This window comes from Rhodnius prolixus, unplaced genomic scaffold (assembly GCF_049639745.1).
Source record: "Rhodnius prolixus isolate KJV_2025 unplaced genomic scaffold, Rpr scaffold_8, whole genome shotgun sequence".
NCBI classification, from domain to species: Eukaryota; Metazoa; Arthropoda; class Insecta; order Hemiptera; family Reduviidae; genus Rhodnius; species Rhodnius prolixus.
The window spans coordinates 3,450,409-3,476,078 of record NW_027411593.1 but is presented as its reverse complement, the minus strand read 5'-3'; the positions used below and the strand labels follow the sequence as shown (position 1 = coordinate 3,476,078).

Here is a 25,670-nt window from a genome sequence, read left to right as displayed (position 1 = left end):
CTTAGATGATCTAAAAGTACTATTACAAGAAACAAACTAGATTATAGATCAAGAGCTACAACTGCATTTTGTGATCATTTGGTGTACACGGCATGCCTTTAGTTGTTCTTAGAACTTTTTTTTTTGTAGCGCATGCGCTTTCAAACCAGCTGTATACATTAAAACATATGTTTCCGTTCAGCGTAGTCCCATACCTCTAACCTAACCTCTTTTAAACCAATTTTCGCTCAAAAAAAATACTTGAAATGAGAGTTAAGGATCTTGTTTGCAATATATATTCACTAAGAGAAGAAAAATATCTCGTCATTTTGGAAAAAAACATTATTAGATACCATAACGGTAGATTGAGAGGGAAACCTAGACACTCCTTCTCACACAGAAATATGTACATATATTTAATAGAATCGTCTTAAAAAATTGTTTCAAGTAGGTATAACAAACTTTAATGTGTGCTTGTAGGTACCAAGTACATAGAAAAATCATTCGAACAGTTTTCGATATAACCTCAAAAAAATAAAAAAAGTCATTCAGTACAGTGATGCTTCTCAAAGTGAGACATTTTGATCGCTGAAAAAAGAAAAAGATCCCTTCAGAATTTATGGTGAAAAGCTGTGGAAGATGTAGGGGCCATGGTTATCCCGCACTGCCGTTCTTCATGGATGTTACTTCTACAGCCATGTAAAATTACCCATTGTTTCAGGGGATTGAAGTTTCCTAGATTCTTTTAATTTTGAGGAAGTATCTTCACAAATATGGTAGGTAGAACGATGGAGTGGTAAGGTGTTTTGGCTAGGAAGTTATATCCCTTACCAACTCCTAATTCTTCCTTGAAATTCCCCAGTAAGCTTTTTTTTTAAAAAAAAATTTAGGGAAACCATCTTCATATAATGTGACAAGGACATCAGCGAGAAATGTAATAATACGGAGCAAGAAAGTATTCCTAAAAAAAGTCGGTCTCCTGTTCTTCCTGGAACTTCTGTAAGGAGCCTTTGCAGAAATTAGGTATTGGAGAAAGGGATAATCTCCTTTGAAACTCTTTTTCTTTTTTCTTTTTATTTAAGGACTATTTCCCCGATTTCTGGTTCCCTGTAAGAGTAGTAGAGTAGAGAGCAGTTGGAGCAGAATCTGCAAGAAACAGAATCCTCCTCACTTCTCAGAACTTGCCAAAAAAAGCCTGGGTAAGTGATCACGTTGAGTTGAGTTATCTCACTTAGCTCTAATAGGGGAACAGAATTCTCCTCACTTCTCAGAACTTCTATGGGAAAAAAAACCTGATTTAGCTCTAATTGGGAATAAAACAAATTGTAGTAACAGTTTTTACTTAAGTAAAAAAAAAATCAGAGGACAGAAAGCAAAAAGGGTGCACTGGAAGAAATAAAGGAACTGCCAAGCAGGATAAAACAAGCTCAAAAAATCAATCATTTATGGGATAAGTTTAAGGGGATAAGATGTGTTTTCCCCATAAATATAAAAGGGGCTAGAAAACTTAGTAACCAACACTAAAATTCTCTTTGAAAAGTCAACAGATAAGTTTTGCAGGTATTATTAAAAAAAAAAAGGTTAATCTATAAAGGTTAACTTAGGATGGAAGATTTGCGAGGAATCGGTCAAATAAAACAACTCGTCTTTTTGCCAACGTTTCGACAAATATATTGTCCTCTTCAGGGCGTGGCTATGCGGGTTGGTTGTGTTGCAGAAATCTATAAAGGTTAAACAAAAAATGAATTAAATATAATAGAATATAAAAGATCCAGTAAATTGAAGAGTAGTACCTTTCAATGGCCCCAGAAAGTGAAATATTATCTAAAAATCTTTATTTTTGTAATAAATTCTGGCACAAACTGTTATCATTACCTAATAATCAAATTCAGAAAATCTGTTATTTAAAATTAGTTCAGGAAAATAATAATACAAATATTCCTTACAATTGGTGTTCACGTTTAAAAAATATGTTGTACAGCATCGGTGCCATAGATATTTGGAACAGTCAAGATCCAGTCCTACTAAAGAACAACCTCACCAATTTAAAAATTTCATTTCAGAATAACCTTTTGTGTAAGGATGTAAATAATGTTCTGAACTCCAGGTTTAACTTCCACTACAGGTTAGTAAGTGCTTTAGGCATCGAGGAGCACTTTCTTAGTGTTAACATGAACATTGCCGTTTTAAGATTATTTGTACAGTTAAGGCTTGTTAGCAATAAATCTCCTAGTTTTTTCATAATTGGGAGGAAATTTAAATTTAAGCCAGAAAACCTCTGTTTTACCTGTTCCTTGTTTAAATCTGACACGTCCCTTAAGGTATCAGCATTTAAATAAATATACATTGGAAATAGTTTTTCTCCTGACTTTCCACTCTAAATTAGAGTTAGAGAATTTGTACCTTTTTGTAACTCAAGCTTTGGAAAAGCGGCAAAAAGCAGGTGTTATTTTAGGGCTCAAGTAAAATTCACAGTTGAGTTTATTAATTTAAGATAAAAATAAAATAAATTGAAATAACAATGATTTTTAGTGAAAGGTATCATTTATTTTTGTTTATGTTTATATTATTATTTTATTTTTTACATTATATTCATTTAATGTAGTACACTGAAGTTTATTTATGTTTAACCAACTCATTGCAAAAAGTTGTAAACTTATAAGCAATAAAGTTATTTATTTATTTATTTATTATAATAAATATATATAATATCGAAGAATCTTCTATCTTAAATTATAAATTCGAAATTTCAAGAAATTTAATTAAGTAGATCAGCTGCATCAATAGAAAATGATCTAGTGAGTACAAAACTTTGAAGTAAAAAATACTTAATAAAGAATAAAATACTTACAATTTAAAACTTATACTTAGTTAACAGATAGCATAAATCACTTTTCTGTATACAAAAATTTCACTTTATGTAAACAATTATGTAATTTTTATGGTAAAGGCTAATGACCTTGGAAACCACTAAATAAATGCATTGCATAGAATTTAACAAACTGAAAGTTTCAATATTCTATAATAAAGTAACCATATTTTTTTTTTTAAAAACATGAAGTTAAATTGAAGTTTGTAATCACAACAATAGTTACAAATTAGAAAATTAACAATGAAGTGACGTTATGAAATATGCACGAATATATTGACCAATATTTTTTACAATATTTAAAAAACTTTAGTAAATATATTTATTTATAAAATGTTGATAATATTCAATTGGTTCAAAATTTAAAAACATACCTTACTGAATTTAAAATTCAAAAGAATATTCCAGAATGAATGCACTTACTGCAATTTAGTGATCATCATGGAACGAAAAATGTTTTCTAAATTATTCATATTAAGAATAGAAATATTAATACAAATTCAACCAACATATTAAATAAATGATTTCCTTATATTAAAAAAGGACATTATTAAATGTAAATACCTCAAAAAAGTTGTAATAAGTTCAACGAGAAAATTCGAAGTAAATTCGAAGTAATGTAAATAATTGTAATATAACAATAAATGTTTATAATAAATAAATTACTTTTTGTAGACTGTAAAAATGAAATTTTTAATTTTTTTAGTTAATAAATCTAATGGTTGCAGAAAAAATATAATATTTAACTCTAGTGTAAAGTATTTTCCTCACACTCGGCAATTTGCACTCGCGAGCGAAGCGAGGTGCAAACCCTGCCTCGCGTGAGGAAAAGTACTACTTTCCACACTTGTTAAATAAATAACTATTAAACCAGGGAGCTAGCTCTTGTGACTGACGTCATAAGTTCTATGTTGAATTTTTGGTTTAATTCAAAGATTACCCTGATTCTAGGTGACAATAGAAAAGTCTAATATGTAACTTTCTTTGTTTTAAGTAATCTGAATATTACAAAAGTTGAACTTTTAAGAAAAATCATATTTCTTCACAAATTAATAGTTTTCTTTCTATAACAGAAACTTTCTTCAAGATGAGGACTTCATTTTATTAATACTTGCAAAAAAACAAACTTAAAAACCATGATCATGTGTAGCAGTCATTACTATAAAACTAATGGAAATTTTTTGGAAAAACTAATTCTGCAGTAATTTTCTTTTACTTTCTCTCTTAAAACTTAGATTAATGAAGAAAAACTTTTGTAATTATAGCTAAATATCATAAAAATAACATAATTAATTAAGTACGTAAAAAGTATTATCACATTAAAGTTTTATTACTTTAATAAATAATTAAAAGGTGTTTCTAAAAGCTTGACTGTAACTTTCATGGACAGTGTATTAAGAAGTTACGGAATTATCCTTGCTATATAAACAAAGTTTTACGATATTATATTAATTTTATATATATAATATATTTTTTTTATAATTACAGGTATTTTGTGTTGAGTGTACAGTGTCTACGCAGTGTTTTTCTTCTGTTAGAGACAATAATCTAATCTTTCAAGAAGAGCTTATTCTAAAACTATTTGATTAAGAACAATTAACCTTATAATCTGTTCACTATCACCACTTGTCATTTTCTTATTTCATTTTTTGGACGTGAATACGTCTTTAAATTTGAATCATATGGTGGCAATACAAAAAATCTAATGATAACAAAATCGGGGGATACAGTTTGGCATTATAGTTTCGAATCTATCGTCTACATCCAAAATTAAATTAGACCACTGGATAGCTAAAGGATCAAAGAATTCATTACGATAAGCGAGGACTGTGACGCATCGCGCGCGCGGTGGAGGGGGAAGCGCCGCCATTTTGAGATAATTTTGCTGCGTATCGAGATTTGCAATTAGTATAACTTTTGACTCGGAGAAGCTACGATGTTCGTTTATGTTTTAATCGTTAGCTGTCGTCTCAATCTATCGATTGTATATAAAACATTAGTGTAAAATAGTGACAGTGAATATAATAAGGTGTTGGAATAAAAAAATATCAAAAATATATAATGTCGGTCTATACCCGTCGAAAAGCCAAAACCAAATACAGAGATCATATACGATTGGAAAGGGCTTCACAAGAACAATCGAATGGTAAAAGTCGCAAAGCCGGTGGAGTCGCCATATATTGCAACATCAATAGCTTTCACTGATTGTAATAGAGTTAACATTGACATTTCGGAAATTTATTTGAAAATAAAAGACGCAAAAGCTGGTGATGTCTGTCGAGTAAACGAAAAAGGCCAATGGCATCTTCAAAATTGTACTCGGGTGTGTGAATATCCATCCGGGCACAGCGTTAGCAGGAATTAAACTCTTTATGTTACGATCGTTGTTAAAATATTCCAAAATCATCTCTAGAATTATACCCGATTACGAGCCTGATCTTACTGCATCAATTATGATAGTTGGAGACTTTAATTGTTGATGTCTTACAAAACCGCTCATTGCCCGACTTCATGCTCAGCGAGTTCAATTTGTCTTATATTGAAACTTCTCCAACAACGTTAGGTAATACCTATATTGATTTAACGTTTACCAGAAATCTCAATGTATCTTGTACGCCATTTGTGTCGTACTTTTCGTATAACAGACCTATAATTAATAAAGTTATATTGTAACACATTAATTATTAGGTTCCTTGATTTCATCCTAAATACATAAATAAAAATATTTTATATAAAATATATAACCCGTTACGTAAACGTATTCACGTACAACACACGGCCGTGTCCATGACACAGTGACAGTAGAGCTTTTTTTCTGTAATCTTAAATCACAAGAGATCACTAGCAATAAAGCAGAGGATAACTGAACCTACGTATGCTGCACAACTTCACTTGTGACTATATCGTACTTTTTTAAGTACCATACTTGCGAGCTAAAAAAAAAAAGTTCATTTATAAATTGCTCTACTTACGAGGAATAGTAAGCATTTCAATCTTCAGCTGAAACATTCATCAACTTGGCATATAATTCAGGATTTCACAAATTCTCAGTTCTGTTTTCAGCTGATTTTTATCGATTTTGTAACCTCTCAGATACTTCTTTATAAATCGAGTTGTTTATCGCAAACTTCAAGCTAAACACACAAACGACAACGTTTAGTACAACCTCTATGTTATTATATCTCTATATTTTCATTGAAATTTGGAACTTTTAATTTTACAGTTATTCTTTACTTTTACCTTGATTTTCTTAGGTTTCCTAATGAGATATAGTTTAGTGCACATAATTTTCTGTAAGCACAAACTAATGAAAACAATCATATTCGCCCAATTGTTCTTTAACATTTGAAAACAATACGAAATTAGAACTGGGCAAACTCAAAATGATATGTATGAGGTGAAAAGTTATGTGCCAAGTAGCTTTTTCTTTTTTTTTAATTTTTATTGAAAAAACACAGTTACATATTTGAAGCATCCTAACCTCAAACTTTTTCCATCATCTAATTCAGATTAACTAGGGCTTTATATTCTAGTTTTTCTTTAAAAAAAGAAAAAAACCTGAACCTTTTGAATTTTACAAAGGAACCTTTAGATAATGTACTTTGGTAATTCTATCATTGGTGGGTTAACAAAAGAACAGACACGAATTTATGAAACGTGTGTATATGTACTCACATGAATTCAGAATCACATTACTTACTCCGAAACACAACTTTGATTTACATTCCAGTTTTGATTTAAATCTCCAAAGATTTCACAAACTTATTCCAATTCATTTGCCTTTTTTCCCCTATTTTGGAAACAAAAATTATTGAAACTCTACAGAAACAAGTAAACAAGTTGCACATTTTTTGAATTTTTTTGGTTTTTCTGTTTTGTAAACGTAATTCATTATGCTTTATGTCTGCTTACCAAAATAGTAACTACACAATTTACTTATTTAGAGCACTTTGTTAAGATCTAAGTTTAACACTTGGCAAATACCACATTCTATCATAACCTCTTAGGCCACATGTGAATTAGGAACGTCTCACCATAATGAAATCCCTACTCCTATAATTTTAACTTAGTAATATTTGACAATAGAGACCTCTATTGCATTCATTCCTAAGCTTGTGTAATATCAATTGCGTTTTAATGAGTTCAAATTCGACGTATAACATATTTTTTACTAAATTTTTTTTTACTTACTTAAAAATTGTTAATAAATTTATGTACTAAAATTGTTTTTAAATATTTTACTTTTCACAACAGCGGATCTTGAGGGAGCTAAGCCCTTAAGAATTTATTTATTCAGTAACACTTATTTAAAATGATAAAATTTAACCAAACTTTAACTCTCAAATTATTTTATTCATTAATAAGTTGCTAATCTTCACGAGTTCCAGCTTAGTTTTAAATCTTTAAAGATAAAACCAAGACTGTTATACTTCTTTACAAAATTCTGTAATCATCGCTATAATTTTTTATTTTATTTTTTTGTTTCATCGAACCTAACACCTTCATTTAGGTATTATTTTATTTGGAATGAAACTTTTAGATGAAAGTGTATAGCTCAATAAAATTGAGAAAATAATAAATAATTTTGAGGAAAAAATATATTTTAAAAAAAAAAACATGGAGTAACAACTATTACGAACTATTGAACTGTTTTTTGTTATATACTGTTAATAGATTTTAAACTTTTGTATTACTTAACACTTACATATTCGAAAGCATTAGTAATAAAAAAGTTTCAGACTGAAAGTATTGTTAATTTTATTTGACTGAATGCATGATCAGTCTACTGTAAAAAGATCAGTTTGGATTTCTTTTTATATATTACAGAGATTTCAATTTTTTTCTGCTTTTCATATTAATAAATAATATATGTTTTTTTTTTTTAAATCTTTTATTGCAATTTACCACTGCAACAGTTGTTGCAACAAGCAAATACGGTGAAAGAGAAAAGAAATAACGGGAAATCATGATTGGAGAAGGCACCCAGTGGTGCCACTCCAGTAACGTGCTTAAGATAAGAGAAGATCACGAGGCCATCTTCTCTTCAATCTCCTTAGAGGATTACCTGGTAATGTGGAGGAAGATAGGTGTTCTATGAGAGGGTTAGGATGAGCTGCTGTAGAGAGGAATGAAATTTGAAGAAACGAGTGTTAGCAAGATCTGTAATGAAAGGAATTTTGAGGTCATTATGGATAGTGTGAGGTTAGATACATAGAACGGAGCGTTAAGAAGTTTTCGAAGTATTTTTTGGTCTGTAATGTCTGGAGGCGTAGTGAGTTGGAACGCTTAGTCGATCCCCATACTTCGATGCCGTATGACCAAATGGGTCGCAGTAACATTAGATATAAGAGTCTTTTGTTATGTAGGTTAAGTTTCGAACGTTTGTCAAGTAGTCTGGCGAGAAGTTTGTAGCGTTGGTTAGTTTCTTGTCTTTTCAGTCTAGTATGGGGATTCCATGTCAACCGTTTGTCTAGGTGCAGTCCAAGGTAACGTACTTTGTCCACAGCTGGTATAGGAGTTTGGTTCAAGATGACAGGAGGTAGGATTTTCCGTCTGAGAGTAAATACTATAAACTTAGACTTCGTAACGTTGGTTTTGATTCTCCATTTGAAAAGCCAGTCCTGTAAGTGGTTGATGTGTGTTTGTAGAGTTCGTGTAGCGATAAGGGGATCGGAATGTGAAGATAAGATAGCAGTATCGTCAGCAAAGGTGGAGAGGATAGTATTTGGATGTTGAGGTATGTCTGCTGTATACAAGGAGTAAAGAATAGGACCTAGGACACTGCCCTGAGGAACACCAGCTCGAGCTAGACGGATATCAGAGTCTGCTGCTCCACAGTTGACTCTGAAATATCGATCTTTTAGGTAAGATTTGAGGATGAGGTAGTAAATATGAGGAAGAATCTCCCTCAGCTTAAACAGTAGTCCCTCGTGCCACACCCTGTCGAACGCCTGAGCGACGTCAAGGAAAACACTCGGGCAATACTGCTTTCGCTCGAGGGAGGTAGCAATAGTGTCTACAACACGAAGCACCTGGTGAGAAGTTGAGTGATGTCTCCGAAATCCGAATTGATGATCCGGAATCATATTTTGTTCTGACACTAAAGGATAAAGTAAATAATATATGTAAATTGTAAAATAAGCTCAAAACTTGTCCGTGACAATTTATTAGAAACTTTAAAACAAAAACCAAAAAAAAAAGCACCTTGTTTATACGTTAAGCACGTTAAACTTAATTCACAATTCAGTCTCTCAATAAAGGCTTTCCCATAAATTCAACAATCAGAACTTCCACAGGAATAAAGTAGCACTATTTACTCAAAAGGAAAACTTTATTAATCATTAACTTTTCAGTTATTAATTACTACTAATTTCTAAACTGTTGATTACATTCAAAATTACTGACCCAAAATTAGAACTCTTTTTCATTCTCTTTTTTTTTAGATCGTACTCCCACACTAATATACTGTGTTTTATGGCACTAAAGAAGAAGCTGTATCATTACAATGATTAAGAGCGAGACTACGTTACATAAGGTCCACTGGACTCAAGCTGATTTCTCCATGTTTCTACCTTGAACATCGGATACCGCGAGACCATACCCGAACATGGCCTCCCTATCTCCTTCTACCCGCCTTATCCTAGGCCTTCCCTTTTTCCTTCTTCCTTCTATCTCCCCGTCCAAATCTGCCTTGGTATTCGATATTCATCTACTCAAGGTAGGTGTACAAACCATTATAATAACTTTATTTCTATTTCATATACAACTCTATTTCAAAAACCGGGAAGTATGTGCTTTGTTCAAGGAACCGGATATCGCTAAAATTATAGAAACTCGGCAGGGCACGTGGCAAGGATGGGGAGGGATGAAGAAATACCCAAAAAAAAAATTTTTGGAGGGCAACGAACAAAGTCTCAGGAGGGCAGGCAGACCAAGAACGCGATGGCAGGACTGTGTGGCAAGAGATGCTTTGGCAATGCTTGGATACCGCGCAACTGGAGAGCGGCTGCGCAGGAAAGAGACGCCTGGACGGGCTCGTCTTGAGGAGGAGGCCAAGACTCTTCATGAGTTGTAGCGCTGTTTAAGAAGAAGAAGAAGAAGAAGAAGATGATACAGCTCTATTTCTGTGGCTGTTTATTTTTAATGTCCTTGTTCCTTACTTTATATCTTCTGAATTTCCCTGCCGATCTTTTCATATAATTATTTATTTAGACTCACACATGGGCAATGGCCTTTTTTTTAAATTTGCATAATAGTAAATTAGCAAAAAGCGAAATAGAACAATGTAAAATAATGTAATGAAATATTTTAAAAGTAGTCAAAATAAAAATTATAAAATACACAAAATATAAAATAGGGATCTTAATATCAAACTCATACTATAAAATACTGGATAAATATTACTTAAAATTTGGACATTTTGTTTTCCAAATATTCTAATGATGAATGTTTAACGTTTTTTTTAATAAAATATATGAATATCGTTAGAGAACACTTGATTGGTAAGCTGTATCATTTCCGGGCAGGTATGTTTTGAAGATAGGAACTTTTCAAGTATGGCAGATTGAATATGTGGGATAATCTGTTGTTGGCAGTAGGAATTTGGTACAGTAACTGATCAAGTAAATAAGAGCTATTGGATTGGTTGTGGAGTAATCTGTATGAGATCTGATTGGGTGATTTTTTTTTTTTTTTTTGGCTACGGATAACAGCAGAGGATAGTCAAGTATGGAAGCTGTTTGAGTAGAAAGGGTACAGATTCGTACAGAACGTTTGTTTTTCCTTTTTTCTCTGAAACGTTCAATTGTTTTAATGCGGGCATTGTTTAGAAGGACTTCCGAATAGGAGAGGAGTTATTCAGCAATGGGCTTAACTTGTTTTGTTAGTGGGATATTAATGAAAACCTTAGTATTTCTACTCAGATCGCCCAATATTTTCATAACTTCTCAGGTGATTTATTGAATACGATTATGAAAGACAGTGAAGTATCCAGGTATCACACCCAGGTGTTTTCAATTTTTCCAATTGGAGCCTGTTCCAAAGCCTATTGTTTAATAAACAGAATAATAGTTTATTGTATTTCTATGAAAGAAAATTATTAGCATTTAGGTTTAGAGGTTTCATTACTAGTTAAAAAAAGAAAGTCTGATGCAGATTTTCGTGGTGAAAATGTGGAAAAACATTCTAAAACACTTTCAGCTAAACCTATCTTATCATATTTTTGTTCATTACTAATCATTGTTCTGTGTGCAATTTAAAACACTTTGTCTGAAAATATGTTGTAATAAAATATGTGTAAAGGTGCCATCAGAGGGTGCTGACGGCAACTCTACGCAACCTGAATGTTAGGTTACAGTCTGGGAAGGTTTAGCGTTACTTTGGTGTGTTTACATTTACACATGTAGTACATTAGTGTGTTTATAGTGTTCGGTGACGGTAAAAACTAGTAATTTAATTATTCTTTACAGTTATTATATTGTTTTAATTATTTATGTATCATATTATATTTCTTTGTAATGTTTTGTAATAATTTATTTATAAAATTGTATTCTTTACAGAATAATAAAATCTGTTTCAAAAACCGTCTTACATAAATGTAATAAAGCATTTTTTTTAAATAGATTTTTTTAGTAAATTACAATCACAATTATATATGAACAATGAGTAAAGATAAACGTTATATGTAGTTGTGCATTCTTTTTGGTGACTGATTCATAGTTTCAATAGGATGAAAAACTAATTGCCATTTCAGTCATGATACATTTATCCTGCCGAGCTTTCGACCTAGGGACTAGGTCATCTTCAGGGCTAGTTTACAAAGTAATATTTTACAACATTACAGGGTTGGTGTGTCTTCTGTCTTGTCTGTTCATGAAGTCCATGAACAGACAAGACAGAAGACACACCAACCCTGTAATGTTGTAAAATATTACTTTGTAAACTAGCCCTGAAATGGCAATTATTTTTTCATCCTATAAACGTTATAGTTTTAAATGGTGCCTGATAAACAGGAGGAGAGAAACTACCCAATGGTAGCGGCTCTCTTCAGGATGTCGATGAAGATAATGATCTTTAGATCTGAAGGAAGTGTCGGGCCCATTCAGTCGGCGTGCTGAGTTTTCAGGAATATCAGTGGAGATAAGAGACTCTACTGGACGGGATTCAGAGCAAGTAGATACAGCATTATGGAGCTTGCGAAGTACGACTGGAATGTTGAGGTCGTTCGTGAGGAAGAGTGAGGTTATTCACCGTAGAAAGGAGCGTCAACTATCTGCCGGCAGTAGTTTTGATTGGAATTTCTCTGTACAGTCCGTAAGTTTTGTCCAATTAGGATTGAGGATACTATTGTATATCAATCGTTCCTTGGAGCGTCGTCCAAGTAGCCTGTAAAACAGTTTCGCACGTTTTGTCATTAGTTGTCCTTTAAGTTTTGTAATGTTTAAGGTTCTAAGAGAGAGAAGTGTCTGCCTAAGAAGAGCCCAAGTATGTGCAAGGTAGAAGACTGGAACACCGCCGTAGAGAAAACGTGCAAATGCTAGTATTTCTGTGGGGTTCATTTTAATATGCCACTTCTTTGCACAGGATTCTATTTTAAGTAACTATGTTCGTAGGTTGTAACTATGAAGCTGAAGTAGGGCGGGTATTTGTAGCTGAGTATGGCTAAACCTCCAGTAAGTATAATAATAATAATAAAGTTTTATTGAAAAACTCAAAATACATAATACATTTTAATTTATAAAAATAAAAAAACAAAAACTTATTACGGCATGGAAATCCGTCTGCCGGGGTTTGGTTTTGAATATAAATAAAATTATATACGTAAGTACAAATAAACTAAAATTATACATTTTTAATAATTGTAATTGTAAACAATTTTGTGTTGTTGTGAATATGAAATAAACAGACCTCTTTCTTTTCTTTTCTTTTTTCTTTAAACTAGTGAGAAAATTTTTTTTTTTTTTAAATGAATGAATAGCCAAAGAATACCTAATAATAATAATAATAAATAATCAACAAATCAGCAAGTCATTCAGAATTCAATATCCTAACTTATAAATAAATAGTTTACAAAGCAATACACAATACTCTCTAAAATAATGCTGACTTTACTGGGAAATTAGAAAAAAAATAAATTAAACATCAAAAATAAATCAGAAATTATAAATAATTAGAAATTATGTAACTGAGGTTTTCAAAGATCAGACCATCATTTTATATCAACAGCAGCTGTATTCACTATTGAGCATCCTCCTGTACTTCCATGCACCAACCACATATCTAATCAGATTATTCCAGTTTGGGCCATTTAAGAGAGATATAAAAAAATCAAATGAGAGAAATCTTTCGCCAAAAACTTCTAGACGATAAGAGGCGAGGATAGGACAGACCGCTACAAAGTGAAAAGTATCCTCCTGAACCCTATAATTACAGAGGGAACATTCTCCCTGACCATCAGGGTTATAAGGTTTATAGTTGAGATTCAGCAGTTCTCCCCTCAGCCTGATCACCCATCGCACCACTTCAATACTACTGCACACCTCACCACTATCGCTCAAATCCGCGCACCTAACTTCATGATTTAACAGCTTATAAGTAGTGTACCGATGTGAAGCCTGCGCCCTTTCAATTTGCTTAAGATTAAAATTCTCTTTTAGGCGAGCCACGATAGATTGGAGTTTTAAATTAAGAACTTCTCTTTCAGACCTATCAAAACTAAGGGCAACTCCAGTCTGTGCAGCTAAAGTGGTCCAATCCCCAGCCCAAGATACTCCCAGCCTTAGAACTTCTTCCGCGATTACTCGGGGAAATCTTGAATGGTCCATATTTAATACCTTCACTAAATAGCGACTAACCTCCAGTAAGTATATTTATCTTCACGAGTATGTGGAGGCATGTCTGATGTGTATTTTGTGTAGAGGGGGGAAGGATACTACCCAGCGGCAGTATTTATTAATTAATTTTAATTAAATTATTTAAACATTTATTAAAGTATTTTAAGCATTTTATTTAACAAATTATAAAATCAATTAACTGTACACAATATTCCACCTGAAAATCTGGCCTTAGGAGTTGAAGGCTAAAATCTATTTTTAGCAGCCTCCAACTATTGTTGCAATAATAATTTCAAGAAGTTTAATAACATGAAACTTATGAAATTTCTAAGGGCAAGCCTGAAGTTGACAATTATTATAAAGCATTTCTAATCAAAGTTTTGTAAGCGTTAAAAACTTTTTAGCATAATACTTTTTTTTTCTTAAATTTTAACAATCAAGTACAGTGCTTAAATTTTTAATGTAACATTTTTGAATAGCAGAGCAAGCTTTTAAGTTTCTCGCTTTTGTATTATCTACAACCAATTTCGGAACAAAGAAATTCAGAAATAAAATGAAGGTCCAAAAATAACTTGCTAGATAGCACCACTTTACTGCCCTTTTCTTGGCCATTTCTAGCAATAAATTTTTTTAAAAAAATGTTTAAATCCCGCTACCTTCATCAAGCTGAGGTTTATTTGTTAAATATTTTCTCTAAAATGTTGTACATAAATATATTATCTTTTAACTCTGTACTCAGTGGTTGAGTGTACATAAGCGCCGCGTATGAAACCTCAATTTTTATTTATTAAAGTTTATTTTTCTTCCCATATGTAAACAAAGTATTGTAAATAAATTTGCCGCTCCATGACAGTAAATTATTTTCTTATTTTATTCCGTCTTGATATTACTTAATTTATTTATTTTTTCAAAAGTCGATTTTTTTCTCAGGAAAGACTTATTACTTATTATTAGTCTTCACTTTTAATCTTTTATCTTTTTTTCGTAATAATGTACTTCGTAGAATTTGTTTTAAAGACAAACTCTTTTCAAATCATGTCCATTTATTTTTTTAATTAAATGTAAAGTAAAGTAATTGCCTATTTTTTCAGGCGGGCTTAACGTCCAATTACTAAATTAGGTGTCGTGGACGGAGGCGACTAGCAAACATACTGTAAAGTTTTTCCTATCTATTACTAAAAGCTTCACAACTATAACTAATGCCTGCCACTAGTTAATTTAATATGTGGGTTTAATTAAATAATAAAACTCGCTAAATTTGTAAGTAATAACCTGATTTATTAGCACATTAACATTACTCACATTAACATTTACTAATAACTAACGCTATTCATTACAGTTACCATTTACAACAGTCCCAATAGTTTACTTTTACTTACTCACAACGTAACGCCACAAAACTGTTCCACGACTGACCACTGGTCCGCACTGCACCGAATTGCACTAGTCTCAGCTGCACTAACACAGCTCTACTCACTAACTGACTAACCGCCTAACTGGCTAACTCCGAAGCACTCCGCAGCACTGACTCTCTCAAAGAGTCAGTATTTCAATCACTTCCAATGTGTCTCTCCAAAACTAACTTCTCAAAACTCACTCAAAGACTTGATTAAAACTGTCTTCTCCAGCTGTGACTGCCTCCCTTTAACTGCGACTGCCCCACTCCGTCTGCTCACGCCCACCGGCCGCTCATTGGCTGAGGAAAACACATACTGCCACCACCCCAACTGGGGCCGCCCACCTCCAACCTTTTGTCACACTCCAACTCCGCCTGTCCTGCTCCCACCTGCCGCTCATTGGCTGGAAAACACATACTGCCACCACCCCAACTGGGGCCGCCTCCTCTAATTGTCTGTCTCACTCCTACCTGTCAATCACTGGCTGGGAAAACACATACTGCCACCACCCCAACTGGAGCCTTTCTCTTAGCTGGCTTTTACACAGCGGTGGTCCGTTACAGGCTACGGTCACTAAACTCCTACAACAATCTAGCCCTTTCTCCTCTGGCTCAGGTAGAGACCGGCCTTTTGTTTACACAGTGTCGGCCTGTTACCGACTTTGGTCGCTCAACCCCTAGAACAATCTAGGCCTTTCTTTTTCGGCTCAGGTAGAGACCGGCCTTTTGTTCACACAGTGGCGGCATGTTACCGACTTTGGTCGCTCAACCCCTAGAACAATCTAGGCCTTTCTTCTCTGGCCAGGTCAACTTCGTTACAATACTTTACTGTAAATTTCTCATATTAACCATTGAATAAAAAATCCAAGGCCTAGACTTGGGGAATCGAACCCACTAACCAACAATACATATTAGCTTTGCGGGTCTAGTCTCTTAACCCGCTCGGCTACTGTGACGCCAGTCCGCTTATTTTGTAAAAACTAGTTCTTAGAAAGAAATTGAGTCCAAAATAACTGGAACGCACTAGCTCAGGACATTAGAACTTTGTGAGCTTATATTTTTTTTCCTTTAATCAAAAATTTAAAGTTCTAATCATCTCTTGGATAGATACAAACAAGACTTTAAAAAAATAAAATATTACTGTGTTGTTTTAATTAACGGAATTCCCCTTCTTCGTAAAAGAATAATAAAGAGGCCAGCTCCTAGAGGGCAACACCATCGCCGCTTGCTTCATTATTTTGGCTCGTCAGTAATTAGCAGCAAAAAAAAATCCCCCCACCCAAGTCTAATTAAAGAGAAGCTTTTCTCTTGTTTGGAAAATAAAATTATGTATTTTTACTAAACAAAAGTAAAACCAAAAATTATGAGATGCGAACACCCGCACGACTTTGTTCCACTACTATTCCCAAAGTTTTAACTCTAAACGTGTGAATTAGACAAAAAGATACTTCTGGGTGAAGACTGGAAGTCCTAGAATTCGACACGAGAGCGCACTGCTTTCTGTTATATAGAATGGTAAGAGGAAGGAAGATGAACTTCATAGACAACTTCCTTTTTCTTATTTGCACTATTTCTTTTTGAAATAATCTTGTCTTAAGTATTAAAACTATTCCACATTTTCTACAGTTCGCGTAAATCTGAAAATTAATGATTTTTTCTTTTTGCTACAGGTAAGTGAAAATTCAAATTAGATGGATTCTGGATCAGGTGCTCGGAATTAATTTTGTAAGATTTGTTACCAGCCCCACTCTAGAAATTGAAAGAACAGAACTAAACAGACGCTATCGACTACTTAAAAAGACTCTTAGACGATAGATCTGAACTCTCTCTGGAACAACAAAAGACTAATTGATACGTTCTCTTTTTGTAACTCAACCAACCCGCATAGCCACGCCCTGAAGAGGACAATATATTTGTCGAAACGTTGGCAAAAAGACGAGTTGTTGTTTTTATTTGACCCATTCCTCACCAATCTTGAATCCTGTTCACTGATTTTTACTTCTACAGTCAAGCCTCCCATAAAGGGGCACTCTCACTAGCGGCCACCTCCATTTACGGACCAGTTTTTGGGATTTCCCCGTTTTATCCCTAAAATACACTTTCTACGCATTCCTTTTTTTCCTCCAAAAATCATGGAGAAAAGTCCCACTTCAGCCTGCAATTTCTAGCTCAAAATCTTTCTTCAAGAACTCTTCCTGATAACCCGGGACAAGACGTCTTAAGAGACAGTGTGGGCCTTGGGATCTCCTCTCTAGTGAAGAGAGGGACTAACCATCTAATGTTTTGGGAGTATTACCACTGCGGTAACTTCTCCACTCGATTGCTTCATTTGTTATTCTATTATTATTGTTACTTATAGCGCCAACGCGCTGATTGTAGCACAGTATGGAATAGAGCTGTAGGGTTCAACCAAACGCTCCAATCTCCAAAGGATTCAATCTCCTTCAATCTAAAATACTTCAAACTATTGTAAACGCTCCATTTTATGAGGTCCCCTAACCTGGACTATACATACTGACTTTAGCATTCCTTTTTTTCCCTCCAAAAATCATGGAGAAAAGTCCCACTTCAGCCTGCAATCCTCTTGCTCAAAATCTTTCTTCAAGAACTCTTCCTGATAACCCGGGACAAGACGCCTTAAGAGACAGTCTGGCCACGTGATCTCCTCTCAAGTGAAGAAAATGGACTAACCATCTAATGTTTTGGGAGTGTTTCCACTGCGGTAACTTCTCCACTAGTTTGCTTCATTATCATTGTTACTTATAGCGCCGACGCGCTGATTGTGGCTCAAATAAACGCCAAAAACAAAAACTAGATTTGATACCATTTGTAAACTTGACATTTATAAACTTCTTCTGTAACAGTTATTTATTGAATTCTGATGAAAATTAGGATCCTAGATTTGGAATAATTATTAAAAAGTGAGCTAGACCCTCACCCTTACAAACAAATCACACACAGAGAGAAGATCATTTCTCTAAAATCCCCTTTTCCATCGAGATTATATTTAATTAGATCTGAATTATTAATATTTCTTCTTTTTTTTATAAATAAAACGTCTTTATTTAAATAAAATTATGCAGAATGTAATGTTATAGAATTACTACATAAGTAAAAACGACCGCACAGAGTACACTTAGCTGAAATTACTATCTATCTATGCAAATTACATTTTAGCAAACTATGTTTGTAGAATAGATTAAAGCGGAAGGTTGTAGTGCACGGGAAGTACGTGTATAGCCCACAATATTCCTTCATTTCCCTCAGCAATATTCCCGGCTCCCTTGTTTTCTCTAGCCATAGTTTGTTGAAATAAAGGTTTACTCTTTTTTTTAAAAAAAACCTATATTCAAATGTATATTCAGTTTGATTGTTAAGAAAGCTTAAGATTTTGAAAATAAAATAAGATTTCTATTGAAATTTTGTATTTCATTTGTAAGAGTATTGTTTTGCTTGTAGGACATTTCTATTTAATTATTAAAATATTCCAATCCAATTATCTTTGTGTTGAACTGTTTATTTTACTTCCTGTTCCGTTTATTAATCACATCGAGCAGATTTTCCATTTTGATTTTTTTTCACCGGATGTATTTAAGCCGGAAGTATTTTTCCCTGAGGCCCAAAAAATTGATGTGTATGTGAGTGGTGTTGACAAATTAAAAATCTTTTAGACGGTGCCGGGAACTTATATTTCCGCTATTTACTCTTAATTTCGTTTAGCGTGAGTTCATCGTAAAAATGAGCATGACGCAACTATTTCAAGCTGAAAGCTCAGCATTAAGTTTTCAATTCGAGTCACTGGAGGGGGGGGGGTTCTAAAAGAAAATTTAAAGTTTTTATTTTCCTGCAAGCTTTCCTTTTTTTTTTTTTTTTTTTTTGGAAGGTTAGCACTCACAGACCTACAGATTATTCTTTAAAAAAACCACTTTTGCGAATCCCTAATACTACAACTACTACTCCCTGGACATCTCAACCCATGAAGAGCCTGGACCTAAGCCACAACAGCTTTCCCACCGTTCACGGTCTCTCGTAGCCGTTCTCCAACCTTACAGGGCCGACCGCCTCCAAATCATCCTCCACGTCCCTCAGCCATCTCAGCCTTGTGGTCTGCCTCGGGGCCTTCTCCCGCCAGGATGCCCATACATTGCTTTCTTTGAGGCTCTTATATCCTCCATTCCGGTGTATAGTATGTGTCCCAACCATCGCAGTCTTCCTGCCTTTTATGCAAGAACACAATATCAGGCTCACCAAACACATTTCAGCCACTTCTGGTTCGTCCTGAGATTCTGAAGCGTTCCTCTGTCCTCACACAGGTCCAAATATTCTCCTTAATATTTTCCTTTCCCACCTACCGTATCCTTTGCTCATCTGCTCAGGTCAAAAACCACGTTTCCGAGCCATAGGTGAAAATCGGCCTCAGCACTGTCTTAAGAAAGCCTTATTTTTGGCTGCTCTTGACACAATTTTTTTTTACTTCTAAACACCGTTTGAAGAGCCAATAAGAAACTATTTCCAGCAGCCATTCGCCCCAGCAATATCTTCTTTTACATCGTTTTTAGAGGTTAACACTGAACCCAAATATTTGAAATACCTTACCCCTTCAAAGGAGTATATTCCCCCACCCCGTAGGTTCCGAAATATCCTTCTCTTTCTTGTAACAACCAAATATTGGTTTTTCTGACTGTTAACCTCTGCAAATCCCTAATACTGATATTTTTCAAGATGAAAAACTTGATTGCAGCGGAAAATTTAACGCGATCGCATTATTTTGCTGCAAGTAAGAGAAAGCGATTTATGAGAGAATTGTGGTGAGAGAAAACTAGCTTGTGGAGGCGGGGGTTTGCCCCAAACTTGAATTCCTATAAACGGAAAGAGAGGTCAAAAAAAAAGGAAGTGGTCATTACAGACACTACCGGAACAAAAGCTTCTAGAGACTGAAGCTTTTCCGTAAAATCGGGCAGCCCAGGATAGAGAGAGAGAAAGAGAGAATGTTTACGTAACGACCGGAAGCCAACCATCTCATTCGATAGTATAACTTGATTTAACCAACAGGGACGGAAGTTATTTAGAGGTTATTGTCTGTCTGTCCGCTTCCTCAGCAAATAACATTTAGCTTTATTTAAAAAAATGAAACATAGCTAGCTTTACTTTCTTCTAAGAGCTATCTCTTTATATTAAATTTATTTTGAAGGAAATTTACTCACACAAATGCACTTATTTCTTGGATCAACACAATTTATCTGCACAACTCGATCGACTTTCTAATCATATGATCGACTGGAAATATCTGTTTTGAGGTTCGCTAGATCACTAAATCGATTGCCAGTTCAACCGGAAGTATCACTTCAATCGTTTACATTTATTTATTTAAAGATTTTCGTAGAAATAGTTAAAACTAAACCAGTGATGGCGAACCTATATGTCAGTGCTGGCACGCGAGCTCATTTTTTGGTGACATCTTCAAAGATGAAAAATTTCATAATTCAAATATTTTTGTCTCTAATAACGGCCAGAGTTAGTTATTAATAATAATAACAATGAAATATGTAAAGCAAGTCTCTAAATGTAAATCATTGGTTTTATAATTTTGGTCTTTGCATTTTAAATGGCGTTAAACAAATAATTAACTTAAAAAAAAAATTATAAATATTTTAACTACCACTAGTTAATTTAATAAGTGTGGGTTTGATAAATAATAAAACTCGCTAAACTTATAAGTAGTCTGATTTATTAACACATTAACATTACTAACATGAACATTTACTAGCAACTAACGCTATTCATTACAGTTACCATATACAACAGTCACAACAGTTTACTGTTACTTACTCACGACGTAACGCCACAAAACTGTTCCACGACTGACCACTGGTCCGCACTGCACTAACAAAGCTCTACTCACTAACTGACTAACCGCCTAACTGGCTAACTCTTAAAGCACTCCGCAACACTGACTCTCTCAAACTCACTGACTCCAACTGTGACTCCTCCACTCCAACTGGGGGCCGCTCCTTTGGCTTTTACACAGTGGTGGACCGGTCACTAAACTCCCTGAACAATCTAGCCCTTTCTTCTCCGGCTCAGGTAAAGTCTGGCCTTTTGTTTACACAGTGGTGAACCGTTATAGACTTTGGTCACTCAACTCCCAGAACAATCTAGTTCTTTCTTCCCTGGCTCCGGTCAACTTTGTTACAATATGTATAAATTTAAAATAAAATGTTTTACAGCAATAGTCTCGTTATTTAATAGTCATACCTCGTACAGTCACTTTTCTTGCAGTTTTAAACCTCGCCAAAATACCTCGTTAAAACTTGTAGCCACACCTCGTGTAACCTTGAACAGCTAGGTATGTAGGTTTGTAAGTGTGTAGCATAGTTTAAGCTGATTATTTTATTTTTTTGTGTATAATTTATCACCTGTTGAAAGTGGCCAGGAAGTTGTCACAAACATAACCATATACATTTATATACCGCCCTCATAGTTTCATTTATCTGCGAGTGTTTTAGGTGTGCACTTAAGAGGAGGAGAATGTGCGTAAAGTTGGCAAATTGTCAACATTCACTAAGTTAGCAAATAACTGCAATCTCTCTTCCTCTCTCTCTGTCTTTCTCAACTTGTGTGAAACCCCCGCCAACTCCATAGATTCACTTGGAAACCTAGAAAAGTGTAGATGTCTAGTAGTCACATGGTAGCACGAGTGTAGGAGCTCTTTCCCGCCCTTTTTGGCAAAACACTAAAGATGGCGCTACTGTTCCTACTTATAACAACCCCATTCTCTTTGTCTCTTGTTTTTTTATTTTTTTTTTATTTTTCAACACTAGAACCAGAAATGTTGGCAAGAGTGATTGTAGAGTACGTCAGCACTTAGGGGAACATATCCGGTTTAATATAATTTATTTCCTTTTTGTAACCGCTCGTTATTTTGCGTTTTATCATTTCTTTTAAGGAGAGTCTTTAAGACAAAACTGTTCACGATGGTTTGAGTCTTACATAGGACGCAACACATAGTCACACGTAGTCTTACTTGAGACGCTATTATATGAAGATTAAGGGATGAGAAAACCTACAGCTTGACATGAATTTTAATGGAGAGTTAGTTGTGGCGTTTATACGGAATGAATTGATCGTAGAGTTGGTTAGGATGGCAATCTGGAGTGAAGAGAAATTTTGATAGATGGTTTTGAATGAAGAGATGTACTAGGAATAAGGAGGAAGGATATCTCCTCCTTTTTGAGGAGATAGTCATTTCTGATGAGTCGCAAGTTTGAGGAATTCGTTCTGAGTTGTCTTGAGTTGCTTGATGTTACTATTATAGGTCAGGCTCCAGGCGTAGAGTAAACACCGGCCCTGAAGACCTCGATCTAGAGAAATTTTGTTAAACAACTTTGGATAAAAGAATTTTCTAGGATTTTTGGAAGACTTTCAATGGATGTAGGTCTTTTGTGTTCAGTCGCAAGTTTGAGGAACTCGTTCTGAGTTGTCAAGAGTTGCTTGATGTTAGTACTACAGACGTAGAGTATCAGCGGCCTGATGACACCTACTTTTTTTAGAGAAGGAGTTCGTTCTAATCAGTCATCAATTCTAGGTAGAGTAAAATGAAAAGTAGCCTTATTATCTCCTAAAGAGAGTTCACTTTATCCTGTATAACTGGGTAGATAAGGACAATTTGCTGTCCTGAAATTACTGTTCATTTTATTTTTTGGAGACTGATTCATTATTTCAAAAGGGGTGAAAAAATAAATGCCAATTTCAGTCATGATATTTACTTTTTGGTGCCGAGCTTTCGACCTATGGACTTGGCCTACTTCAGGGCAATAAGACTAAATACTTTTTTCCACGTTTAGGGGGAATTTAAGGACGTCCCTTTGTGGTGTGCATTATTCTTTAAATTTAGCTTTCCGCTGTTATCCGGTTCCCTAATCTTTAAATAGAATTTCCCAGGATTCAAATTTATATCAAACTTTGCGCAGAAAATTAATGTAATGCTCAACCCGAGTTGAACTAGACCGGATGAGATTCTCCGGATTGCGTACTACATAAATAAAGTACATTATTTCGCTAAGAGTTCAAAGTAGATTGAATCGGAACGATTCATTTTTTTAAATCGATGTCTTTCATCAAACAGAATCTACATAGGTGGGAGGGGGGGGGGGTTGAAGGGTGATTAATTTTTTGCTTTAAAGATGACCTTAAAGGGCCCAAGTGAACAAAAATAAATCTAATATCCATAATCATACAATTTCCAAGAAATTTTCTTTTGTACTACAAATTTCTTGTGTCATAAATAATTCATACAAACATTATACAGTTTGTGCGTGCGTAAATTTCGCTGAAATACATGTAAAAAGAAGTAGGAAAAAAAAAACCAATTACGCTTTACCCTGCATTGAGTACTCCTTATTTCGATTTGAATATTTTCTAAGATTTCCATCTTATTGAATGTGTTTCAATCTCCATGGTAACCTTTCCCCCCCCTACTTGTAATCGCCTATTTGTGGCCGTGGACGGGGGCGGAAGCTTTACTGTAAACAATTTTTTTTCTAACAAATAAAAAGTAGTCCATACGCGGGATTCGATCCGGCGATCTTCTACACACAAAGCCAAGCTCTTGACCATTAGACCAACCAGAGGGAGGGGTTAGCCAGTGTGCCGTGTAAGTATCTCCACCGTAACTTACAAAACGCAGAACGTTTAAAATTGATTCTGGGTCAAAATAAAAAAAAAAAAAAAACGGAATTACCATGTGACCCAAATTTTGTTAAAAAGCTAATTATGTTTATTATTGAGGTCAACTAGATTCAAAAAGTTTCAAGAAAATTTAATGACGTAAATAAGCAGTAAGAGAAAGTCATGTGTGTTCACACCAGCTTAATCATGTGATTGGGCAGGTAACACCGGAAGAGGGTTTATAATGAACTTTACTATAAATCAATCAAAAGGAAATGTAAAGTATACAGAAGATTCTGAAAAGTTACTTAACACAATCAAAGTGTATTACGTTTTTCCTGCTAGAGCTTTTCTTATAATTACAGTTTTATTGTAGTAACTTTTCTGGCTCGTTGTAATAAAACTCTCCGAGACTATCAAATGGAAATAAAACTTTAAGAAATCTGCTCGTAATAACTTCAAACTTTTTACATCAACCTTAACGGCAATATAAAAGCACTAAGATAAATTCGCTACTTCTTATCTTCTGTGAAAAAGATATTTTATCACCCAGCGATGATGGTAAGCCCAGCTTATGCTGAAAAGACTTGGTAATTTTTCTTCTTTTTTTTCACGTTGTTAGCAGGGAAAGATTATTGTAGAAGGTTAAATGGAAAAATCTTGTTTATACTCTCTTTACTTCCGTTTAAGAGGATGTACATATTTGCTACTTTACTAGGAATGCGTAAAGGGGGGAAGAGTGGAAAAGTGTTTTTCTATACTGAAATTTTCCACCGATTCATCTCAATGTTCTCTGGTGAAACGGATTCAGAAATGGAGAAAATCAAGAAAAATGGCTTGACTAAATACAAATACGGCATAACATTTGACTCCAGGACACTAAATAGCCCCCCCCCCGCTCATTGACGTAATTCAGGATACCTATTTATAGGAATCAGTCAAAGAGCCAAAGAGACCCTGTGTTTGGGTAGAAATTAGATTACTCTGATTACAGGCCTATTCATGGGGCATAGGTAGGTCCAGGAAGCATCCTGTGCAAGGTGGGGGGCTTATTAGCTGGTTAGCTGGGGAACCGTTGTGCAGATTGTGGTCAGGAAGGGGAGGAGACGGCCTCTCATCTGTTGTTCGATTGGGCTGTAATCGAGCGGTTGCGCTATGAAACCTTTGGAACTTTCAGACCAAAGGAGATAGTAGCGCAAAAAGAACTAGTAGGGAAAGTCCTCAACCTTTTTAGTAGGGGAGGTTTCGTCTACTAGATCCGAAAAAATGGGGCTGTCACAATAAGCCTATTGTGGCTGCAGGTCCTGTCCTGCTTCTAATTCTACAGAATAAGTTAGCAGAATCCTTAATCTTGGACTATCTGAAGCTGAAAGACTAACCGCCGTTGAAAAACTTCTCTCAAGGACTCCTTCACAGATTCTCTTCTGCAACTAAGACCATTAAATCTTCTACTTACTAGTCTAATCTAAATTTACCAACTGGAATTATGGTGGAATTACAAAAGAATTTGATAAAATACGTAACCGTTTGGAAACAATATTTCATGCAGAATTCATTGAAAGGGCACAGAGATCAATTTCAATTTCAAACATGATGTACAGAGAGCTGAACTTTGAGCATAAATGTATTAGCTATGTGTACGACAATAACGTGAGCGATAGTGTTTGGATCATGAAGGCCAGAAGTGGCCTGTTGAATTTAAACTTTAAAATCTATCAACATAGCGAACACAGCTCACTCTGTAACTTATGTAACTGGTCTCAAACGGAAGACTCTTTCCACTTCATAGCTGTCTGTCCCAGATTAAAAGAAATAAGATTAAAATGTTTAAAGCAGGAGATATTGCCGAAATATGTGCTAATAAAATACTTAAATGGAGACTACGGCTGGAATTCAATTGTCAATTTCTGTAAGATTGCCTCAAGAT

The 25,670-nt window shown here is 34.6% G+C and overlaps 1 protein-coding gene across 3 annotated transcripts in view; it reads right to left on the bottom strand.

Annotated features, from left to right (window-relative positions):
- LOC141450711 (zwei Ig domain protein zig-8-like) overlaps positions 1 to 25,670 on the bottom strand; it is a 480,655-nt gene that overhangs the window by 346,942 nt on the left and 108,043 nt on the right. The window contains exons 1-3 of one of the 3 annotated variants that reach the window (XM_074121413.1): positions 6,761 to 6,912; positions 6,524 to 6,638; positions 5,821 to 5,982 (exon numbers count right to left, since the gene is read on the bottom strand). The exons of 1 other annotated variant lie outside the window; for it this stretch is intronic. The gene's annotated coding sequence lies outside the window, so the exon portion shown is untranslated. Of the gene's footprint in view, positions 1 to 5,820; positions 5,983 to 6,523; positions 6,639 to 6,760; positions 6,913 to 25,670 lie in introns of those variants that run through there. One more of the 3 variants, XM_074121412.1, reaches the window with a different exon arrangement.